The sequence below is a fragment of the Lynx canadensis genome, chromosome D4 (genome assembly GCF_007474595.2).
Source record: "Lynx canadensis isolate LIC74 chromosome D4, mLynCan4.pri.v2, whole genome shotgun sequence".
Classification (NCBI taxonomy): domain Eukaryota; kingdom Metazoa; phylum Chordata; class Mammalia; order Carnivora; family Felidae; genus Lynx; species Lynx canadensis.
The window spans coordinates 75,195,410-75,219,661 of record NC_044315.2 but is presented as its reverse complement, the minus strand read 5'-3'; the positions used below and the strand labels follow the sequence as shown (position 1 = coordinate 75,219,661).

The 24,252-nt window shown below is 39.1% G+C and overlaps 1 long non-coding RNA gene across 1 annotated transcript; it reads left to right on the top strand.

Annotated features, from left to right (window-relative positions):
- The first annotated feature begins 4,182 nt into the window (after positions 1-4,182).
- Positions 4,183-23,408, top strand: LOC115499757. The gene is made up of 3 exons (XR_003964285.1): positions 4,183-4,329; positions 8,238-8,242; positions 23,399-23,408. It is a non-coding gene; the product is annotated as an uncharacterized LOC115499757 (long non-coding RNA).
- Positions 23,409-24,252: the final 844 nt, after the last annotated feature.

Below are 24,252 nucleotides of genomic sequence, written 5' to 3'. Positions count from 1 at the left end.
GTTGTCTGATTGCAGAGGCCAAGACTTCCAATACTCGCCACTTCCAATAACAGTGGCGAGAATGGACATCCCTATCTTGTTCTTGACCTTAGGGGGAAAGCTCTCAGTTTTTCCCCATTGACGATGATAGTAGCGTTGGGTCTTTCATATATGGATTTTATGATCTCGAGATATGATCCTTCTATCCCTACTTTCTTGAGTGATTTTATCAAGAAAGGATGCTGTATTTTGTCAAATGCTTTCTTTGCATCTATTGGGAGGATCATATGGTTCTCGTCCTTTTCTTTTATTGCTGTGATAAATCACGTTAATTGTTTTGTGGATATTGAACCAGCCCTGCATCCCAGGTATAAATCCCACTTGGTCTTGGTGAATAATTTTTTTTTAATGTATTGTTGGATCCGGTTGGCTAATATCTTGTTGAGAATTTTTGAATCCATGTTCATCAGGAAAATTGGTCTGTAGTTCTCCTTTTTTAGTGGGGTCTCTGTCTGGTTTTGGAATCAAGGTAATGCTGGCCTCATAGAAAGAGTTGGGAAGTTTTACTTCCATTTCTATTTTTTGGAACAGCTTCAAGAGAGTAGGTGTTAACTCTTTCTTAAATGTTTGATAGAATTCCCCTGGAAAGCCATCTGGCCTTGGACTCTTGTTTTTTGGGAGACTTTTGATTACTAATTCAATTTCTTTGCTGGTTATGGCTCTGTTCAAATTTTCTATTTCTTCCTGTTTCAGTTTTGGTAGTGTATATGTTTTTAGGAATTTGTCCATTTCTTCCAGATTGCCCATTTTATTGGCATATAATTGTTCATAATATTCTCTTATTATTGTTTTAATTTCTGCTGTGTTGGTTGTGATCTCTCCTCTTTCATTCTTGATTTTATTTATTTGGGTCATTTCCTTTTTCTTTTTGATCAAACTGGCTAGTGGTTTATCAATTTTGTTAATTCTTTCAAAGAACCAGCCTCTGGTTTCATTGATCTACTGTTTTTTTTGTTTTGTTTTGTTCTTGTTTTTTTTTTTTTTTTTGCTTTCTATAGTATTAATTTCTGCTCTAATCTTTATTATTTTCTGTCTTTTGTTGGTTTGGGGTTTTATTTGCTCTTCTTTTTCCAGCTCTTTAAGGCATAAGGTTAGGTTGTGCATCTGAGACTTTTCTTCCTTCTTTAGGAAGGCCTGGATTGCTATATACTTTCCTCTTATGACCACCTTTGCTGCGTCCCAGAGGTTTTGGGTTGTGGTCTTATCATTTTCCTTAGCTTCCATATACTTTTTAATTTCCTCTTTAACTTCTTGGTTGACCCATTCATTCTTTAGTAGGATGTTCTTTAGTCTCCAAGTATTTGTTACCTTTCCAAATGTTTTCTTGTGGTTGATTTCGAGTTTCATAGTGTTGTGGTCTGAAAATATGCATGGTATGATCTGCATCTTTTTGTACTTGCTGAGGGCTGATTTGTGTCCCAGTATGTAGTCTATTCTGGAGAATGTTCCATCTGCACTGGAGAAGAATGTATATTCCGCTGCTTTGGGATGAAATGTTCTGAATATATCTGTTAAATCCGTCTGGTCCAGTGTGTCATTCAAAGCCATTGTTTCCTTGTTGATTTTTTGATTAGATGATCTGTCCATTGCTATAAGTGGGGTGTTGAAGTCTCCTACTATTATGGTATTACTATCAATGAGTTTCTCTATGTTCATGATTGATTTATATATTTGGGTGCTTCCACATTTGGCACATAAATGTTTACAATTATTAGGTCTTCTTGGTGGATAGACCCCTTGATTATGATATAATGCCCTTCTTCATCTCTTGATACAGTCTTTATTTTAAAGTCTAGATTGTCTGATATAAGTATGGCTACTCTGGCTTTCTTTTGTTGACCATTAGCATGATAGATGGTTCTCTATCCCCTTACTTTCAATCCGAAGGTGTCTTTAGGTCTAAAGTGAGTCTCTTGTAAACAGCATATAGGATCTTGTTTTCTTATCCATTCTGTTACCCTATGTCTTTTGATTGGAGCATTGAGTCCATTGACATTTAGAAGGAGTAATGAAAGATATGAATTTATTGCCATTATGTTGCTTGTAGAGTTGGAGTTTCTGGTGGTGTTCTCTGGTCCTTTCTAATCTTTGTTGCTTTTGGTATTTAATTACTTAATTAATTAATTATTTTTTTCATCTTTCCTCCCCTCAGAGAGTCTCCCTTAAAATTTCTTGCAGGGCTAGTTTAGTGGTCACAAATTCCTTTAATTTTTGTTTGGGAAACTTTTTATCTCTCCTTCTATCTTGAATGACAGCCTTGCTGGATAAAGAATTCTTGGCTGCATATGTTTCTGATTCAGCGCATTGAATATATCCTGCCACTCCTTTGTGGCCTGCCAAGTTTCTGTGGATAGGTTTGCTGGAAACCTGATCTGTCTTCCCTTGTAGGTTAAGGAAGGACATTTTTTCCCTTGCTACTTTCATGATTCTCTCATTGCCTGAGTATTTTGTTAATTTGACTATGATATGCTTTGTTGATGGTCGATTTTTGTTGAATCTGATGGGAGTCCTTTGTGCTTCCTGGATTTTGATGTCTGTGTCTTTCCTGAGGTTAGGAACGTTTTCCACTATGATATGCTCACATAACTCTTCTACCCCTATTTTTCTCTCGTCCTCTTCTGGGACCCCTATGAATCTGATGTTGTTCCTTTTTAATTAGTTACTGATTTCTCTAATTCTTAAATCGTGCTCTTTTGCCTTCGTCTCCCTCTTTTTTTCTGCTTCATTATTCTCAATAAATTTGTCCTCTATATCGCTGATTCTGTGTTCTGCCTCGTCCATCCTTGCCGCTGCTGCATCCATCCGTGATTGCAGCTCAGTTATAGCATTTTTAATTTCATTCTGGCTATTTTTTACTTCTTTTATCTCTGCAGAAAGGGATTCTAATCTATTTTCAACTCCAGTTAGTATTCTTATTATCGTGATTCTAAATTCTGGTTCAGACATCTTGCTTGTATCTGTGTTGGTTAAGTCCCTGGCTTTCATTTCTTCCTGCTCTTTATTTTGGGGTGAGTTCCCTCGTTTCATAATTTTGAAGGGAGAAAAGGAATTAATGAGAAAAATTAAAGTTAAAAGATATTAAAATTGAAAGATTAAAAACAAACACACACACACACACAAAATCAAATAAATGATGCTAGACCCTAGGTGTGTTTTGGTCTGGGTGTTGAAAGTGGCTTGACAGATTAGAGAAAAAAGGGGGAAAAAGGGGAATCTTTTGAAAAATTTAAAAAATGAATACACTGAAGTAGACTAAAATGAAATGATGGAAGTAAAACAGATTTTGAAAAAATTTACACAAAAGTAAAAAATATAGTAGAAAAAAATTAAAAATATTTTTAAGAAAAATTGAAAATAAAAATGATTTTTGTCTATTTCTATATTAAAGAAAAAGAAAGGAAATGAAAAAGAGAAAAAAAAGAAAGTTGAATAGATGGACATGCTAACAGACTGAAATATGACTGAAATTACTTCATTTTACCCTAGAAGTCAAACTGTGAAGCACTTTATAGTCCATAAACTAAGCAGGCAGTGGGACTTGTGTTCTTGAAGAGGGAGGTTGGCCCAGTTGGGCGGGGCTTAGTGTAATGCCTCCATTATCCACTAGATGGTGCTGCTTAGCCTACTTGGGTGGACTGTTGTGGCACTTGTAGGTGAGTATGTACATGCATGGAAGCAGTGAAAATGGCGTCACCCAGCTACCCAGTCTTTAGTATCGGAACTCTCTTCTCCCTGATCAGCAATCGCACACCTGTCCTTTAGCTGTCTTCAGCTTCTGACACTCCCCACTTCCACACTGTCCATGACCAAGCCCCAGGCAGCACCTCCCTCCTGAGTTTTGTCTCACATGTGGCTGCCTTCCCTGGCCCCTCACTTCAGAGGGACTGCGGCTTTGACCTGCTCTGCCCCTCTGTAGGTGGTCTTACTGAGCAATGGCCGGGTGCCGGCTGCACCCAGGAAAGTTTGCAGGATGGTGCTTCTGCCGAAGCCCAGAGACTGCGGCCGGGTGCCAGCTGCCCCAGAAAAAGTTCATGAGATAGTGTAGCAGCAGCGTTTGGGGGATTATGAAAAATCACAACACACATCTGGCACCAGGCTTCACCCTTAACAACCTTGCTCCAGCACCAGCGAATGTGGCTGCCTTCCAGGGTCTGCTGGGACCAGGTGGCTTCAACAGTCTCTACCAAATGTCCTTCCAGCAGTGGAGCCGCTTCTCCCTTTGTGGCCCGAGAACCTTCCGGACCCCACTCTGCTCCTGGGGATTCGCCCTTGCCACCAGAGCACCACCAGGTATTGAGCTGTGGAGTTGCAGACTCTGCACTCCCCCTGTTTACAGTCTTAATGGAATTTAAACCCTCTCCTTTCTCCTTTCTCCCTTTTTAGTTCAGTCCCTGCGGCTGTTTCCAATTTTCCACTTTCTCTCCAGCTGCTTTTGGGGAGGGGTGCTTTTCCCGTATTCTCCCCACTGTCTCTGTCCTCTCTCCACATGCAAAAGCACCTCCCTGCCCTCTGCAGCTTCTCCCTCCCCCAGTTTACCTCTCCACACTGCGTACCTGCTGAATTCTGTGGTTCAGGTTGTGCATATTTTTGTGTTAATCCTCAGATCAGCTTTCTAGGTATGCAGGATGGTTTAGTGTTGGTCTGGCTGTATTTCATGGATGCAAGACACACAAAAAACTTCCATGCTATTCTGCCATCTTGGCTCCTCCTCCTGTAGTAACTCATTTAATCCTCATAACTACTACAGTGGAGAGGTGCTAGTTTATCCCCATTTCAAAAATGCGGGAACTGTGGTGTGGAGATTAAGTAACTTGCTTAGATCATACAGCTGTACAGAGAGACATTAGGACCTGAACTCAGGTAGTTGGATGTCAGAGCCTGAATGCTAAATCCTCAAGCTCTCTCTACTGCTTCTGTGAGCTCTAGAACCTTTAGGAGACTGACAAGAATTCCTGGGGCTAGATATGGGGCATGTTTAAAGAAAGTTAATTGCCCTTGATAGTTTCTCATGGGTAACACAACACCTATCCTTCCTTTGGACCCCTCTTCCCTGACCCAAGTGTCCTAAACAATAGCTAGTTGACAATTCACTGGGGGTGCCTGAGAAAGAGATTGCCTTTGTGTATTACACAAACTATTGTGTCTTATGTATCATTAGAATTTGTCTTAAATACCACTAGAATTTGTCCCTATTCTCTCCTGTGTGTCACACAGGAATCCTGGAAGGACCAACCTACCTGTCTTACCCAATGTTGTCCTCTCCAATCCATCTTCTCATCAGTTGGGTTCCAGCTGGGAGTGGTCAGCACACTAAAAAAGTGAATTAAAGAGAATTGAATGAGGGGTGCCTGGGTGGCTCAGTCAGTTGAGCGACCGACTATGGCTCAGGTCATGATCTCACGGTTCGTGGGTTCAAGCCCCGCATTGGGCTCTGTGCTGACAGCTCAGAGCCTGGAGCCTGCTTCCAATTCTGGGTCTCCCTCTCTCTCTCTCTGCCCTCTCCCATTCATGCTGTCTCTCTCTGTCTCTCAAAAATAAATATTAAAAAAAATTTTTTTTAAATGAGAATTGAATGAAACAAGTATTTAGAGAGAGAAGCCATCACACCCCAAAGCCTGAAGGGGAGGGGGGACAGAGCATAGTTAGCAGAACCTGGCAAGAAGTTTGGTTGTGGGAGAGAGTTGGCCAAGCTGTGGTCATAACAGGGAAACAGAACCTTTATCGAGACCAGCACCCACAGGAAGCAGGGACAAGGTGAGGGATAAATACCCCATCCTCTCTCTTCTCCCATCTTTGGAAGCCTATCAGAAATCAGAGGGCCAGGAGCCCATGTGATGTAGTTAGTAGACATTGAGATCAGATCTGGAAAGGTAAAGGGAATTAACCAACACAGGTTATTCCTCTCTTTCTGTTCTGTTTGGCTTTTTATAAGTAGTGCTAGAATGAACAGCATATGTACATATTTTCATGCTGGGCTTTTAATTCTATTAAATAGATAGCCAGTTGTGGGACTGTCAAGTCGAAGTGTTTCAGAAGTTTTAAATATTTACAGACATAGGATGCCTGGGTGGCTCAGTTGGTTAAGCATCCGAATTTGGCTCAGGTCATGATCTTGCTGTTCCCAAGGTCGAGCCCTGAGTCAGGTTCTGTGCTGGCAGCTCAGAGCCTAGATCCTGCTTCAGATTGTGTCTCCCTCTCTCTCTGCCCCTCCCCCATTCACACTCTGTCTCTCTCTCTCAAAAATAAATAAACATTAAATAACTTTAAAAAATGTTTACAGATGCTACAGTAACTTACCTAAGAAACTGTAGCAATTTCACCAACCCTGTATATGTACTTTCATTAGAAGTAGATGTTCTTGGGCTCCTGGGTGGCTCAGGCAATTAAGCAACCAACTCTTGATTTTGGCTCTCACAGTTTGTGAGTTCAAGCCCTGTGCTGGGCTCTGTGCTGACATTGTGTAGCCTGTTTGGGATTCTCTCTCTCTCTGCCTCTCTCTCTGCCCCTCCCCTGCTTGCACTCTCTTTCAAAAATAGATTAATTAGTTAAAAAAAATAGATGTTATTAATGTCTTAAAATGTGTTCATTAGATTGGCATGAATTATGTGCTGTTTTATTTTGAATATTCTAGGTGATGAGTGAGATTGAGCATGATTCCTAAGTATATGAGATCACTTCTGTGAATTTCCTGTACCTAGTGGGAGTATTTAGTACCTTTATTGGCAATCTGTATTTCACTTGTCTTTCTTCGTTGTTTATACAGTCTTTGCCGCATATGAGATTTAGATATTGTTTTAGATATTTTAGATATTTTTTTGTTTTGAGTAAGGTTTCTAAAACATAAATCTGACCTTCATCTCTTTTTAAAAGTTTATTTTCAGAGAGAGCAAGAGCGAGCGAGAGAGAAAATGCACGTGAATGGGGGAGGGGCAGAGAAAAAGGGGGAGAGAGAGAGAGAGAGAGAGAGAGTGTGTGTGTGTAAGGAGGGAGAGAGAATCCCAAGTAGGCTCCACACTCAGCAGGGAGTCCCACACAGGGCTCCTTCTCATGACTGTGAGATCATGACCTGAGCCAAAATCAAGAGTCAGATGCTTAAGTGACTGAGCTACTCTGGCACCCCAAATCTGACCTTCATCTTAAAACCCTTCAGTGACTGCCCTTTGTCTTCAGGATAAGCTCTACATTCCCTCGCTGACTTAAAGGGCTCGTTCGTGACGCTGTGCCGAAGAGCTCTTCAGCCTTGTCTCCTGGTCCTCTCCACCTGCTCCCTATCCATATCTCAGGTACAGGTATAAACTGCCCCGCTCTTGCTTCCATCCCTGGTGTGTTTTCAAGCACTGTTTTCTCTTCCTGAGATGACTGTCTTCACTTTCTTTTTGCTCCATTAACTCGTGTCTTCTCTCAAAGATTAATTTTGACATTGTCACTCTGCAAGGCTGTAAGTGTTGCTGCCTCCCTTGTCCTCCCAGACTGAGTCTCACACGGCTTCCAGAAATGGTGGTCTGGATTAAAGGCAAATGGCATGTAATATGGAGAGGGTGTGATGTATCAAAATGAAGAAGCTCTATCTAGTACCTGTAGCCTAGGGGCACACATGTAGTGGTTGAGTTGCATTGCCCACATGGAACAGAACAAGCGTCAGCAGAGTATTAATAATCTTCACTTTGATTTATCCTACCAGCAGTCTTCCCAGAAAAGAATCAAGATGATTGCTCTTAGAAAAGCCACATACCTTTTGTCAGAGTCCGTTCACTGTGATCTCAGTAGGCCAGCTGCAACATTCTAAGTTTATTCCAGAAAATAATCCAACTACAGTGAAATATTCTCCAACCACCCCTACCAAATATGAATTTTTGCTGTCCTGTGGCTCTGGGGATCCCCTGTGACATAATGAATGAGGCTTCCCTGCATAAATAAGCACTGTTCTAATGTATCACTTTCTTGGTGGGTCTTTTCCTCATAGCATGGAATGTAAGTTATGCATCAGATACTTAGCCCTATTTTTTTTTTACCCCTATTGAGACAACCTCCAATAATCCAACTCAAGAACTTCTTGCCACCTCCACTTTAAATAAGCTTAAGCATGAATGTTCAGACTTACAGAGCAATGTGATAGTCTTTCCAAAACAATTCAAATAAAAGTTAGTTTGAAGAAAATTCCTCCACAAAGGAATTGCACTTAAACTTGGACTTGAGAGGTCCTGTGTCAGTGGGAAGGGCACCTGTCCGTAGGAAGACCTAGATGGGCAAGGGACTCTACCGCTCTGAGCTTCAGTCTCCTCATCTGTAAAATGGGATAATGTCTGTATTGCAGGGCAATGGTGAAAAACGAAAGAGTGCATGTTTTTGAGATGTCTAGCATAGTAAACAATGAAATATGAATAAATGGTGGACACTACTTCCTTTCATTATTTATCTAGTCTCCATTTCCTCCACTATTCTCGATATGGAAGAAGATGGAGGAGCAACAGGCCCACTTCTGGCACTGACTCATTTTATTATTTATCTAAACTCTGAATCTTCAGGAATCTGAGATGACCCAATAACCAGCGAGGAAGACAGCTGAATAATCAAAGATTCATGTAATCAAATGTGGACAATCCCTTTCATCAGATTCTTTCTTGGAGAAAGTATTCTATTTCTTTGGGGGGAAATTATAAAGTACTGTGGGTAGGGTGAGGTTAACGTGCCATTTAGCGAGATGGAGATTATCACCCTTTTTTTTGGTGAGCACCCTGATAAGTATAGGTCTATAATTTGGGAAAGTGGTCAGAAGAATAGGATTATCAGAATTTATTTTAAATAATACAAAGGTAAGAAAATTAAAGTTTGATTGGTGACTATCTTTGGGGGAGAACTATGTGAGGAGAGAATCTGAAAAGTTATTTACTGCTTGGAAAAGGACAAAAAGAGATAGATCAATCTGAGTAGTTTCCTGAAGAAAACAGGACTTTGGAGAGAATAAGAACTATGTAATAAGAATTTTTAGTTGTTTGTGATATTTGTATCCAAGTCTCTACACTAAGATCTTCAGCAAAAGCCACATTGTTCACTAATGCTTTGCAGCCAGAGAAATCTTTGGGGAACTCCGTATCATGTATTCAAATCTGGTTTGGTATGGGGGCTAAAATAGACACTGCTGGTATAGATGCAGTAGCTCAATGAGTCGTGGACAGCTGATCTATAAGTTGTGCATTCAGTAAAACTTCAGTAAACACATGCTGGGTCTCTGGTCATATAAATGCAGATTCAGTGGAGAAGAAAACAGTGTAGTAAGCAAGGATAAATCATGTAAGGTGCTATAAGACAGGAAGAATGTGCATCCTGAAGATATACAGATGAAGGAGTCACTTATTGTATGTGATGATGGCTTTGGGAAAGCTACAGAGAGTAGGGGCATTTTAGTAAGATCTTAAAAAATGTGTGTGAACTTGCTTAAGCTGATAAGGTGGAAAGGACAAGTCCGGCAGAGGTAACAGCTGGAGCAAAAGCAGAGAAGCTCGCAAGGTGGGGGGGGGAGAAGGGGGGGAACTCTCTGGTGTGCCTAAAGACCCAAGAAAGGAAGGAAGCTGAAAGAGGAGTCCAGGGCTGATTTTAAAAGGTTTTTCTCTGTTGCTTATTCTGACTCAGTAGGTCTTAAGATACCAATGTTCTTTTGAAGTTTGTTCCTTACTCTAATTCTTTAGGCAAATAGAACCACCTTTTGGTAAGTAACACTTGCAAAATATCCAATGAGATGCAGTCAAACAAAGCCTGCTGAGCCCAAGGATTACTTTCTAACTTCCTTTCAGGCATTTAAAATGGATTCAATTGCCCCATGGTCTTGGTTTTGATGCTGAGATATTCTGTCCACTAAGACTTCTGTACTGCCCATCATTGACCTCATGAGTGGCTTAATTCCCACCATCTTCAAGACACCAGTCCTTTCTGTGAGGAAGAAGGATGAGAGATGAAGAGAGAAGGGACTTACTCAGGTCTTATTGGACTGACCGTTTGTCTAATGGAGCCCCATGTCAACAGTTGTGGTTTGTCAAGAGTATAGTGAAATGAGTGTTCGTAAACCATAGAACAATAGGTTTATCTCGGGGTTTGGGAAGCAAAGAGCAAACAGACAGTGCTCCATTGGATTCATTCTTGGCTAGAACAAGCTAACTCACTTAAACTCAACTGCACCCACCCCCACTTTCTACTTTAAAAGAGAGAACTGGAGGTGATAGGTGAAGGGAACTTGGGCAAGGTGATTGAATAGAAAACATATGGCTTTATGACTCCAAGAATGTATAGTAAAAGTCTCCACTTAGGTACATACTGGCTGGAAGGGTTTGGACAGCTTTTTAAAGCATTGTGATCCTTATTTTGTTTATCTACAAAATGGGGATAGTAGTATATGCCCTAAAAAGATGTGAAATTTAAAAATAATATAAATAAATCATCCAGTTCATTGTGGATATTTAGTAAAAGACAGTTACTATTTTATGGCATTCTTTCTTTACCCTGTCCTAGGACTCATCTTCTGAATGCAAAGGTTGAATCACTAAGAATATGTGCTCAGAACACAGGGGTCCTTTTAATTTAAAAAAAAAAAAATTAATGTTTATTTTTGAGAGAGAGAGAGAGAGAACATGAGTGGAGGAGGGGCAGAGAGAGAGATGGAGACACAGAATCCGAAGCAGCTCCAGGCTCTGAGCTGTTAGCACAAAGCCCAATGCGGGGCTCAAACTCTCAAACCGCGAGATCATGACCTGAGCCAACGTTGGACGCTTAACCAACTGAGCCACTCAGGTGCCCTAGTTTGTTTTGTTTTTGTTTTTTTTTTTTTTTGAACCATCTGAAGCCCTTGCTCATGCCCTGTGTCACTTGGACTAAAAAGGTCATATCCGATACCACTGAAGTTTTCCTTAGTTTTGGTCTTTATTATGGGTCAAGCACTTGGACTGTTTCAGCTTTCATAGCCTGGACATCTTTTTAACCATCTATAAAACTTAAAATCATGAGGTGCCTGAGTGGCTCAGTTGGTTAAGCATCTGACTTCAGCTCAGGGCATGATGTCATGGTTCATGAGTTTGAGCCCCATATTGGGCTCTGTGCTGACAGCTCAGAGCCTGGAGCCTGCTTCAAATTCTGTGTCTCCCTCTCTCTCTGCCCTTCCTGACTTACACTCTGTGTCTCTCTCTCTCTTTCAAAAATAAATAAACATTAAAAAAATAAGAATAAAATCAAAGATAGGTACTGGGATGGATTTTATGATGTCAGTGCTCTTCTTGATTTATAAATAAATACTGGACTTAGGGAAATTCAAGTAGAAATAAGAAAATAATTAAGTTAATCTCTTTTTTGTGTGTTTCAATGAGAAGAGATCTAGAAGATCTAAACAACACTGTTCTAAGCAAAGTTTGTCTAATTAGCACTATTATTAGTTTATATTCTTCTAAAACTTTACATTTCACAAATTATCTTCTTAATACATCTAAGAAAAATAAATGGAATAAGGAAATTCATCTGGACTTGCTCAAAAAACCATAGAACTGTGCTGTCTGTAAGGATGATTTTCCTGTACATTTGAAAAATCTTGAAATGAAATTTATTCTGTTTGTGTCTTAAATGGAAAAAATGCAGATTGACATCAAACAAAATATTAGATTTAAGTGATATCTTTTCCATTTATGGGTGCTTACAACTTGGGCAAGGTATTTAACTCCTGAGCTTCAGTTTTTTCATATAAGATGAAAATAATGTTCTCTATCTCACAGGATAATTGTAATTATAAAGCACTTTTAACATTACACTGCATTCTTAGGCTTCCTGAAGTATTGTTCTCTTCACCCCTCATTCTTCTTTTGCTGCTTTCAGTAGCTCTTTTTTGTTGTAAAGTCTCAACTCTTTACATGGGCTTCAAGATGCTTCCAGTATTCTGACATTGGCCTGCCTTTTCGCCAAGTTCTTACTTTTTGTGCCCTACATATACCCAAACGGAACTGCTCACTATTTGTTCACCTACCCCAGGAGGCTCTAACTCCTGTCTTTGCTTTGCTGTTTTCTCTGACAATGGTGCTCTGTCTTCAGCCTATCAAAATTTTGCCAAGGCTTCAAGATTTAAGTTCAAATGTTTCTACCTCCTTGACATTTTGAAATTTCCCCTGATATCCTCAGAGTGGAAATGCCTCCCCTTCTCTCAATCCTTACAAAGTTCAAGTCAACATTCATTTATCATATACCATCTGGATGTCTACCTCTGTCCTAACCAGATATATAAAGACAAGTAAGACACAATTCTTCTCTAATAATGAATAAGAGATGATTTAGTAAAGAAAAACTTGAAAGAAAATTCTTAACAATAGCAAAATATCTCATTCTCCCTTTTTAAATTTTATTATAAATGACTACTATTTACTGCCTGGCCTGAGATAGACACATTGTAAGAGTTAACCCCTACACGATTAGTATTATTCCCAGCTTAACTGACAATGGCGAAGATCTAAATTTGAGGGGTTGGAAAATAGCCTCTACTTTTTCTAACCGAGATCTGTCTGACTTTATGACTCATACCTACACTAATATCTAAGATCTCATATTACATATGAAGAAGACATTTCTTATGAATTTAGGGAAGGCTCTTTTTCATGATAAGGAACTGTGAAATTATGAGGTGCAGCAGTTTAGGGGCCACATTTAATTCATCTGTATGCACCTCCTAGCGCTCAATGTATACCCAGTACTAGATTGGTCAGCAGAAGTGAATTTGGGATATGGCCACTCTATCAGTTAGGATCAGTTAAGTTATGATTCTGTAACAGACAACTCCCAAATCGTTAACAGCTTACAGCAACACAGGGTTAATTTTGCTCACATGGTACATGCCCATTGAGGCTCCTTCTAATCAACATCATGGCTGACAGAATAGCCACACACAGAATAGCTGCATGTTGTAGTTTAGGTAAGAGAACAAAAGAATTCTGGAAGTATCTGCGCTGAAAATCATTGCTCCAACAAGACTCAACTCTTTCTTCGTGGTTCTTGTTGTTAAATAAGAATCTTTTGATCATCCAATATGTACCAAGTAACACAATAATCACTGTGAGAAAGCAAAGACTAAAACAAACAAGGTACCTACACTCCAGTAGATTGAGTTCAATGTTAGACAAATAATTAACCCCTAGATCTTTAATTACAATTGTGATAAATGTTATGAGGAAATTACATGGTGCTATGAAAGTATATAACAAAGATACCTCATAGTCTGAGAGTTTAGAAAAGATACCTTTAATACATTTAATCTGAGACTTGAAAGCAATGGGAACAATCCAGGAAAGGTAAGGAGAATGGATAAGAATTCTGGATTCTTGCAGAATATACTTCCCCACAATTAGGCTAGCTGCCACTTATCATCATTTCTAAAACTTCTGTTTCACTGTTAGCATTTGTCACATCCTGTTAAGATTGCTATTATTAGTATAGATGACTGTCCCCTTTCTCTAGACTGCATTTCTTTGTAGAATTTCATTTTAGTCTCTGTATTTTCAAGCATCTACACTCAACACATTTTCAGAATCCCTTGTTGAAATGAGAGAACATTGTAGCTTGCTAGGCCTGTAGGGTAAGCAGGTGTTGAATGAAAATCTAATTTTTGGAATATTATTATATAATATTACATAAAATTTTAAGGTTATATAATATTTAATATAAATCAACACCAGACATTCCACCAGAATTTTATTTACCTCTCCTCATCTTTGTCCCATTTTCCAATATTTTCAGTATTTCATAAAAGCAAGATAATACTGTTCCCATTTGTATGTCCAATTGTGGCCACCAACAGATGATTCCAGGTACATTTTCCTGTTAAGCAACGTTAAGGCAAAAAGAAGTTTATTAAATTTCAAAAATTGATTAGAGGGAAAATATAAACTAAACCAAATATCTCTTTAATGTCACAAAAAGGGAGGTTTGCATTCAGAAATGTGTAACTCCACAATAAAAGACTAAACACATGAAAAAAAGTTAACACTGTTGGAAAGTTAGGGTGCTGAGCTATCAGGAAATTAATGTTCTATTCACTAATTTCCAAAAAAAAATGTTTGGTAGGGCTTATCCCACTTATAACAAGAGGAAGAGAGAACTTACACATTTCTGGCGAGGAGAGGGCTTCCCAAGTTGGAGATAAATATGGTGTTGGCTTTAAAGCAGAAAAATCACACATGGAATCAAACACAATAGATACATGGAAGACTTTGGGGAACTTTACAATTTTGCATTTAGTATCTTTCCGTTTAAGGTAAACTTGAATCGACATTTTTGCTGTTGAAGGTCAACCAAGCCAGCAGCTGGGCTGTCAGTTCAAAGAAACACAGATCTTTTTAAAGATAAAATTAAATTCTAGAAGATGCACAATTTTAAGTTACAATTCCATTAGATATGACAAATGCATCCATCCATGCACCTACATACCTGTCTATAGAATAAAACTCAACCTAGACTTTTCCCTCCCTTCTCAGTTAAAGTATCTCCCAGAGACATGACTGCTCTGAATTTTTTTTTTATCATAGATCAGTTTTGCCTATACCAGGAATTCATATAAATGGAATCATACAGTTTATCCTCTTGTGTCTGGCTTCTTGAGCTCATCATAATGTCTATGCAGTCTGACCATATTGCTGACTGTGTAAGAAATTTTTTTTTATTACTTAATATTATTCCTTCATGTGAATATATCACAATTTGCTTATTCATTCTAGTTTTAGGCTCTTATAAATAAGATTTCTGTGAACATATTTTACCAGTCATTTTGTAAGCGTAGATTTTCATTTCCTTTGGCTAAACACCTAGAATTGCCAGGTCACACAGCAGAGGTATGTTTAAATTTTGTAAGGAAATACCAACACTTTTCCCCAAAGTAGTTGTGCCATTTTATATTTCCACCAGAAATGCATTAAGAGTTTGGTTACTCCCCAACTTCATCAATATTTGGTGTTACCATTCTTCATTGGCACCTTGTTGTGATTCAAGTGTGCATTTCCCTGATGATTAATAGTGCTGAGAACTTCAAATGTGTGTATTGGCTATTCATGGTTCATCCACTGTTAATATTGCTATAGTAGATGCTTGAATCATATTGAAAACAGTTTCTTTTCCTATTCCTAGTTTGTTAAAAGTTTCTATGATGAATAGATACTGAACTTTTCAAATGAATTTTTCAATTTATTAAGATATAATTATGTTTTTTTCCTCCCTTTTGTTAGTATGGTTAATTTCATTGCTTGGTTTTTTAAAAAAACAAAAATAACCTTTTTTCTTACTAGGACAGGGGTCACTTAATTCCTTTTATGTATAGTTAGATTTAATTTGCTAATATTTTGTTCAGGATTTTTTCTCCTGAGTTAATGAGAGATATTGCTTATGATTTTATTTACTTAGAATATCTTTTTCAGATTTTTCTCTTAGGGCACTGGTTTCATGAAAGTACTAGTGAAGTATTCTCTGGTTCCCTATTTTCTGAAAGGTAGTGATTACTATTATTGATTCCTTAACTATTTGATAGCATTACCCAGGAATAACACCTGGGTCTTGAGATTTGTTTGTGTAAATATCTTTGACAGTAAATTCAATTTCTTTAAAAGAGCAATTGTCAAAGATGGGCATGCATCAGAATTGTCTGGTGGGCTTTTAAACAAAAATTTTTGAACATCATTTTCAGAGTTTCTGGTTTAGTAGTTCCAAAGTGAGGCTAAAAAGTTTCATTTTAATACAGTATTGCATGATGTTGATAGTCCTGGTTTGAGGACCAGACTTTGAAAACCATAGCTTTATGAGATACAGAGCTGTTTACATTTTATATTACTTCTTGTATCAGGTTTTTTAAGTTGTGTTTTTTTCAAGAATTCTTTTTCCCATTTCACCTAAGTTATTGAATTTGCTGGTATGAAGGTATTAATAATATTATCTTACTATGTTTGTAATATGTGTAGGAAATTTAGTGATGTCTTCTCTGCTACAATAAAGGGAATTAATCTTTTCACTAAACTATTTTTGTCTCCAAGTACTGCTTTAGATCCATTTCGACAATTTTGACATGTGTGTCAAATCATTCAGTTGATAATCATTTCTAGTTTTCCTCATTATTTTTACATTGACCCATAAGTTATGTAGAAGTATGTTAATGTCCATATGTAAGATACATTGTTAGATATCTTATTTTTCTGACACTCTAATTTTGTTGAGATCAATGAGTAAAGTTTGTAAGAAAATTTTTTCTAGGTCATTGAGACTTTCTGTGACCCAACATAGTGTCTCTCTTGGCGAACATTATAAATCAAGTTGAAGAGAATGTGCATTATGCGCTTGTTAGATGTAGTTTTCTATAAATATAAGCTAGGCCAGTGGCGATTGACAACATTTATATTTTTTATAGCTTTACTTATGTTTTTTGTTGAGTTTTGTGTTTGCTTTTTTTTTTTTTTTTTTAAGTTTACCTGTCTGAGAGAGAGAGAGAGAGAGCAAGTGGGGAGGGGCAGAAAGAGAGGGTGGGAGAGAATCCCAAGCAGGCCCCTAGCTGTCAGGGTGGAGCCCTATGTGGGGCTTAAACTCATGAACCATGAGATCATGATCTGAGATGAAATCAAGAGTCGGAAGCTTAACTGACTAAGCCACTCAGGTGCCCCTGTTTGCTTGTTTCTTTAATGCTGTGAGAAGAGAATTAAAACTTCCAAATCTGGCTGTGGATTTGTTTATTGCTTCCTTTAAGTCAGTGCATACTGAGCACCTGCGTGGCTCAGTTGGTTGAGTGTCTGAATTTTGATTTTGGCTCAGATCATGATCCCAGGGTTGTGGGATTGAGCCCTGCATTGGGCTCTGCACTGAGCGTGGAGCCTGCTTGGGATTCTCCCTCTCTCTCTCTCTCTCTCTCTCTCTCTCTCTGTCTCTGTCTCTCTCTGTCTCTTTCCTTTTCTCTCTTTCTCTCCCTCTCCCCCTCCCTCCCTCCCTCCCTCCCTCCCTTTCCCCCCTGCACTTTTCCCCCACTCATGGACTCTCTCTCTAAAACAAAATTTAGAAAAAATTAATTTGGTACATACACATGTATGAGTTCATAATTTTCTAATGAATTGATCATTATAAAATGTCTCTATATTCCTCTGTCATTATTCTTTGCATTTAATGTATTTTAACTAATTTTTAAATGACCATTCCACTTTTATTGTAATTAGTGTTGGTCCCATTGCTTTTGTTTGCTTGTTTGTTTGTTTTTAGGCAATAATTTAATCTTAGTTTCTATCTTTAGGTGTATGTATGTGAGTAAAACCATATACACTTTTTTAAATCTATAGGCTTAGGCACTATCTCCTATAGAGCAGAATATGCATCCAACATAACTTTAAAAGAATCACAATTTCATTAGAATACATTACCATCTATCATCAGTCCTATGTAAGCTTTACAGAATATGGAGGTGTGCTCAGTATTGGTCCTGTCGGGTAAAATCTATTGAGTATGACCTATGATGTTAGGTGATATTTGAAGAGTTTTATGGATAGTAAATTAATTTAATCTCTGTGTCAACCCTGTGAGTAAGAACTATAATAATTTCCCCTAATTTTCACTTGAGGACACTGAGACACAGAGATGCTTAAGAAGCTTGACTAAGGTCACACTGTTTGGAAATGGCACAGCAGGCTTCGAACCCAGACATTCTGGCCCCAGAAACTTCAGTCAAGGATTGTGGGTCATATTGCATAATTTCTTTTATGAATAAGGAAGGGTAGAGACATATGAGTCCAAAAAGAAGGGAAGAAAGGGAAGGATGGAAGAAACCAGTATAGCGGAGCGTGAGGGAGGAGGAAACTGTCTACAGCAGCAAGTGCAACAGAGAGCCTAATCAAACAGAACCAGAACATAATCATTGAGTCTGGCAATGAAAAAGAAGACTCTCCTTAGAAGGTCTCAGCCAAGTGCAGGAGGCAGATGGGCAAAACAGAGGAATGAGAAATACCGAGGAGAGGCTGGCACACAGAATGCACACTTCTGGTGGGCTGGTATGGAAGGAACTGTACTGGAGGCTGAATGGAGGTGGGAAAGGCTGTTGTTGTTTGTGGTCTTTCTGCTTGGGGGCAGCTTTCTGTTCGGGGGCAGTCTGTTGTGTGTTTTAGGATGAGAGAAACGTGAGCATGCTTTGGACAGATGAAAAGGAGCCAGCAGAGAGGGAAAGGCCTGTGTACAAGCCTGATCACAAAATAGTTGTGAAGACCATCAGAACTGCCTAAAAGAGGGGAGACAGAACAGAAGGGTGCAGGAGGAGTGAACCCATTTCACCTGCTTTCCTACGTGCTTCTCGCAAGCCACCTTGCCTTGGCCTTCCAGACAGACCCCGATTCCACAGCAAAACAGTGCAGCCACATCAGAATTTGTTTCTCTGACGAGCCGTCTGCTGATGAATTAAGTGTGAATGAATCAGATACAGATGGACTGAATTTCACTGAAAATAAACATGAATTACAAAACTGGAAGAGGAAAAATGCCCAAGGAAAAATCACTTCATGCCAACTGAAAATTATTTGGAACATTAATTTTCCAGCCTGCCTCTATATTCCCATCCATCCATCCCTTTGCCCTCCTTTAACCAGCCCCCAATTTGTCTGCGTAGATGACATTCGTCAGTCCTTTGAGACCTTTGGAACAGGTCCGGGGAAACCTTGGAGGCAGGGACTGCTGGGAAGCAGTGATACAAGATTCGTGTAGGCATTTATTAGTCAGCACGGGGTCTGTGGGGATGCTGGTGAGAAATGATTCTGGCATGCCTCAAGGATGTTCTTCCTCTTTGGCTAGACAGACTCAGTCATGGCAACATATCAGAATGGAAAAACCCATGGGCTTCAGAGTCAGACTGATCTGTTTGGGAATCCTGGAAACACCATCCATTAGCCATGGGCCCTTAATCAAGTAGTTTTTAGCTGATAAGCCTCAGTTGGAGGGAAACAGGAAATGAGAACAAGTGCTATCTGTCTCACACAAATATTAGGCTTCAGTGCGGCTGTGCATTCACAAAGCTGATAGCGAGTACCTGACAAAGTCTATACATCCAGAGAATATAAGCCAGTTTTCATGTGGAGGGGATCACAGAGATCTCCGAAGTCATATGAAAAGCAGAGCAGACTCTAGCTTAAGTTTGCTGAAGTAGAAACTCTGGCTGGGGTTCAGAAATACATTTTCTTCAAAAGCTTCTCAACTGATTCTGATGGTTGGGTACATTTAAGAACTAGGAATAGAGGCTAAGGCAGGAGGGAAAAGAGCCTCCTCATTCCCAGTGTGAGAGATTAGCTTCCTGAATCTTGCTCATGTACTCGGGTTATTTTCTGCTTCTCTGTTCTCATCTTTGTGGGACCATGTGATTCCATGTTAAGAAAATGAATTATAGCAGTATTAAAATGTTGATCCCAAATGATGATGTGTTCTTTCGTTAAAGACTTTCTCCAAGGGAGGAAATTGTTGAAGGATCCCTGGGATAGCAGTTTATCTCTGTTCAAGATCCAATTCATCATCCGTATCTCTAGAAGGCGGAAAAGTTAACTTATACCTACAATTCATCATGTGTTCGTGAAAAGCCTGTTCTGAGGAGTAAATGAGATAATATAGAAGGAACACCTTGATACTTAGCAAAGGACTACACACATGTGACAATAATAAGAGCCCAATTTAAAACCAGAACTGGAAGTGGTCATGTGACTAGATTCTAGCCAATCAGACATAAGCGGAGCTATTGGTGGGGTTTAGAAAATGGTCTTTAAAAGCAGTCCACTATCCTGAGAAACTTGACAGAAACCCATGGGGAGGGGAAGGAAAAAAAAAAGAGGTTAGAGTGGGAGAGAGCCAAAGCATAAGAGACTCTTAAAAACTGAGAACAAACTGAGGGTTGATGGGGGGTGGGAGGGAGGGGAGGATAGGTGATGGGTATTGAGGAGGGCATCTTTTGGGATGAGCACTGGGTATTGTATGGAAACCAATTTGACAATAAATTTCATATATTAAAAAAAATTTAAAAAAAATAAAAGGAGTCCACTAAGCCAGTGTATTCCTTTATTTTCTGCCCTTCCCCTTCTTCTTGCCTAGACCATGACTGTGATACTGGAAGTACTTCAGCCATTTTGGTGGCCAACACATGGTAAAGTAGTACTGAAAAAAAGAAAGGAAGAGCTTGGGTTCCTGTTGTCATCTTGAAATAGCTGTAGAAGCCCTGGATTGCTTACCTCTAGATTTCTTGCTATATAGGAATAACAAAACTCCTGATTCATTTCTGACATTTGTTTTTTGGGCTTCTCTTACTAAGAACCAAATAAGTTCTTGATAGGAGCTATAAAACATAGATCACTTTGAATTCAAAACACTATAGGATAAATACTATACGATGTCACTCGTATGTGGAAGCTAAAAAAGCCAAACTCCTAGAAACAAAGAGTAGAATGGTGGTTTCCAGGGTCTGGGGGTGGGGGAAACATGGAGGTGTTGTTGAGAGGGTATGTTCTGGGGAGTTAATGTACAGCATGATGATTATGGTTAATAATACTGCCTTAAATACTTGGAAGTTGCTGGTAGATCTTAAATTTTCTCACACACACAAAAAAGAAATGGTAGCTATGTGATATAATGGAGCTGTTAGCTAACACTATGGTGGTCATCTTTTTGCAACATATAAATGTATCAAATCAGACTTACACAATGTCATGTGTCAATTCTATCCCAATAAAGTTTGAAAAAAATAAAAATAGAAGAAAACAGTGTAGGGTAGATTCTGCTTTACAAGTTGGGAGTCACCTTCTGGGACCCTGAAGTAGGTGATTTCTGATGGCTGGATAAGGAAAAATAAAGGGCCACTGCTGTTTGACTCAGGCTGGCTTAGAAGTGAGATGCCTAGGGGCTAGGGACATAGTAATGGTCAGGCCCTGGGGGCTGGTGTTGGAATTGATGAGAAAGCTCTCCATTGGACTTGATGGAGATTTGACAGTAAGACAGATAGATGACTCAGCAGGTAGAATGATTATAGTGTAGAAGAGGTATCAGACAAGGATGACCTCCAGTGCCTATAGAATTGAGAAAGACAGGAGACTAAGGAAAAGCTTTCATTTCCTCAAGAGACTTCTGTGGGAGGCCATACGGGATAGCACCAGTCTGGGCATATTGCTGTGAGAAGAATACAGAACCTGAAAGAATATTCCAGGCCAGGTTTGAATCTTGGCTTTATCACCTACCAAGGGTACCAAGTGATACCATCTTGGTATTCTAGTCTTCCAAGCTCGCAATTGGTATAACAGTGGCTGCTTTGGTGGAGCATTGCAGGATTATAGAATATGTACAGATGTGTCCAATGTAATGCTTAATAAATCTTAGTTGTTACTGTTTATTAGTCATTATTTCAGAAAACAATTGTAAGTGCCTGCTATAGGCCAGCTACCTTGTAGATGCTACAAGGATACCGAATATGGCCTCTGTCTTCAGGTAGTCACATTATCTTAAAAAAAAAAAAAAGACACTGATATTTTACAATTAAATTCTAATCAAGTCACTGTTATTGTTAAATCTTTTTTGGATTCCTAGACAAAAACCTGAAATGTTTATTTGTTTGTTTATTTATTGTTTTTTAAATATTAATTCATTTTTTAAATTTTAACTTGTTTTGTTTTCAATTTTTTTTAATTTACATCCAAATTAGTTAGCATATAGTGCAACAATGATTTCAGGAGTAGATTTCTTAGTGCCCCTTACCCATTTAGTCCACCCCCCTCCCACAACCCCTCCTGTAACCCTCAGTTTGTTCTCCCTATTTAAGAGTCTCTTATGTTTTGTCCCCTTCCCTGTTTTTATATTATTTTTGTTTCCCTTCCCTTATGTTCATCTGTTTTGTCTCTTAAAGTCCTCACATGAGTGAAGTCATATGATATTTGTCTTTCTCTGACTAATTTCACTTAGCATAATACCCTCCAGTTCCATCCACGTAGTTTCAAATGGCAAGATTTCATTCTTTTTGATTGCCGAGTAATACTCCATTGTATAAATATACCACATATTCTTTACCCATTCATCCATTGGTGGACATTTGGGCTCTTTCCATACTTTGGCTATTGTTGATAGTGCTGCTATAAATGTGGGGGTGCATGTGTCCCTTCGAAACAGCATACCTGTATCCCTTGGATAAATGCCTAGTAGTGCGATTGCTGGGTCATAGGGTAGTTCTATTTTTAGTTTTTTGAGGCACCTCCATACTGTTTTCCAGAGTGGCTACACCAGCTTGCATTCCCACCAACAGTGCAAAAGATCCTCTTTCTCTGCATCCTTGCCAACATCTGTTGTTGCCTGAGTTGTTAATGTTAGCCATTCTGACAGGGGTAAGGTGGTATCTCATTGTGGTTTTGATTTCTATTTCCCTGATGCTGAGTGATGTTGAGCATTTTTTCATGTGTCGGTTGGCCATCTGGATGTCTTCTTTGGAGAAGTGTCTACTCATGTCTTTTGCCCAATATTTATTTATTGTTAATGTTTAATTTTGAGAGAGAGAGAGAGAGACAGCATGTGAGCAGGAGAGGGTCAGAGAGAGAGAGGGAGACACAGAATCCAAAGTAGGCTCCAGGCTCTGAGCTGTCAGCACAGAGCTCAATGCAGGGCTTGATCTCACGAACTGTGAGATCATGACCTGAGCCTAAGTCTGATGCTTAATCAGCTGAGCCACCCAGGTGCCCCCAAATCTGAAATCTTTAATATGCCACACAAGGCCATGTTTGATGTCCCTGCTTGGGGAAAAAAAAAAGTCAATCTAATTCTAAGCCACCCTTTACTATCTCAGTCCCAGTGACTTAGATTTTTATATGTAGTTTCTGGTTATTTGATTAATATTTGTCTCCTTCATAGGGGCACCTGGGTGGCTCGGTCAGGTAAGTGTCTGACTTTGGCTCAGGTCATGATCTCACAGCTTGTGAGTTCGAGTACCATGTTGGGCTCTGTGCTGACAGCTCAGAGCTTAGAGCCTGCTTTGGATTTTGTGTCTCCCTCTCTCTGCCCCTCCGCTTCTCGTGCTCTGTCTCTCCCTCTTAAAAATAAATGAATATTAAAAAAAATAAAAATAAATATTTGTCTCTTTCACTAGATCTGAGCTCTATTTGTGTAGGAAGTCTTATCTGTTTTACCTGCTACTGTAAACCTAAAACTGAACAGAATTGCTGACAGCTAGAAGGCAGCCAATAAACAGGTTTTAAATAAGTGGAAGAATGAAGGACAGTTGTGACCATCATGGTAGATATTGCTGTCCCATGCAGTGGGAGCACTGAGAGGGAAATGGCAAAGTCTGTTTTGGGTGGAAGAGGCAGGGAAGACTTAGAATAAATAGGACAAGCAAAGTTGGCTGTAAAGCAACCACCAAAGAGTTATCCAAGCAGAGAAGGTTTGGTGATAAAAAATCCCAGGAGCTACTAATTGCTCAGGCCTCATTTTTTTTTTTTTCATTTGTAAAATAAAATTGTTGATACCTATCTTAATAGAGAAAGGTTATGAGTATCGACTGAGATAAAGTGATGTGAAATTCTCCAGCAAATGTACGTAATGTACTATGATCAGTACCTACCTTGCTTAGGGATCCTGTTTTACATTGTGAGGATCTCGAAAATGGAAAAGCTAAATAAAATAATAATAATAATAATAATAATAATAATAATAACAAAAACAGTAATTGCTCTTAGTTGTCTATTGTGTACCTAGCACTTTATGTACATTATTTTGATTCTACCACTGTCCCTCAACTGTATGTCCTTCATTTTGCAGATGGAAAAACATGTCCAGAGAGTTTAAGTGGCCTATCCAATATCAGAGTAGTAAGGAATATACCTTATGGTGAAATTTTAATACAATGGCCAGAGATAGTTATTCATCAAGTGTTTATTGAGCATCTACCATGAAGCAGTCCATTGTTCTATGTGCTGGGGATGCAATGTGGATAAAAAAGACAAACATTCTGCTTCCATGGGGCACACAGTCCATTATGACAAAGCATATTGCAGAGGTCTGGCTGGTGGTGATTGGAACCACACTGGGAAGTAGGGCACCACTTTTCTGCACTTAGGGGTACTATTCTGGATAGATGGCCACTCGTTTTGTACTCCATGAATGTCTTGCTATTTCACCTTGGGACTTGATACCCTCATGTCATGAAGCCTGAGTCAGTAGGAAAAAGGAGGAATCCAAGAC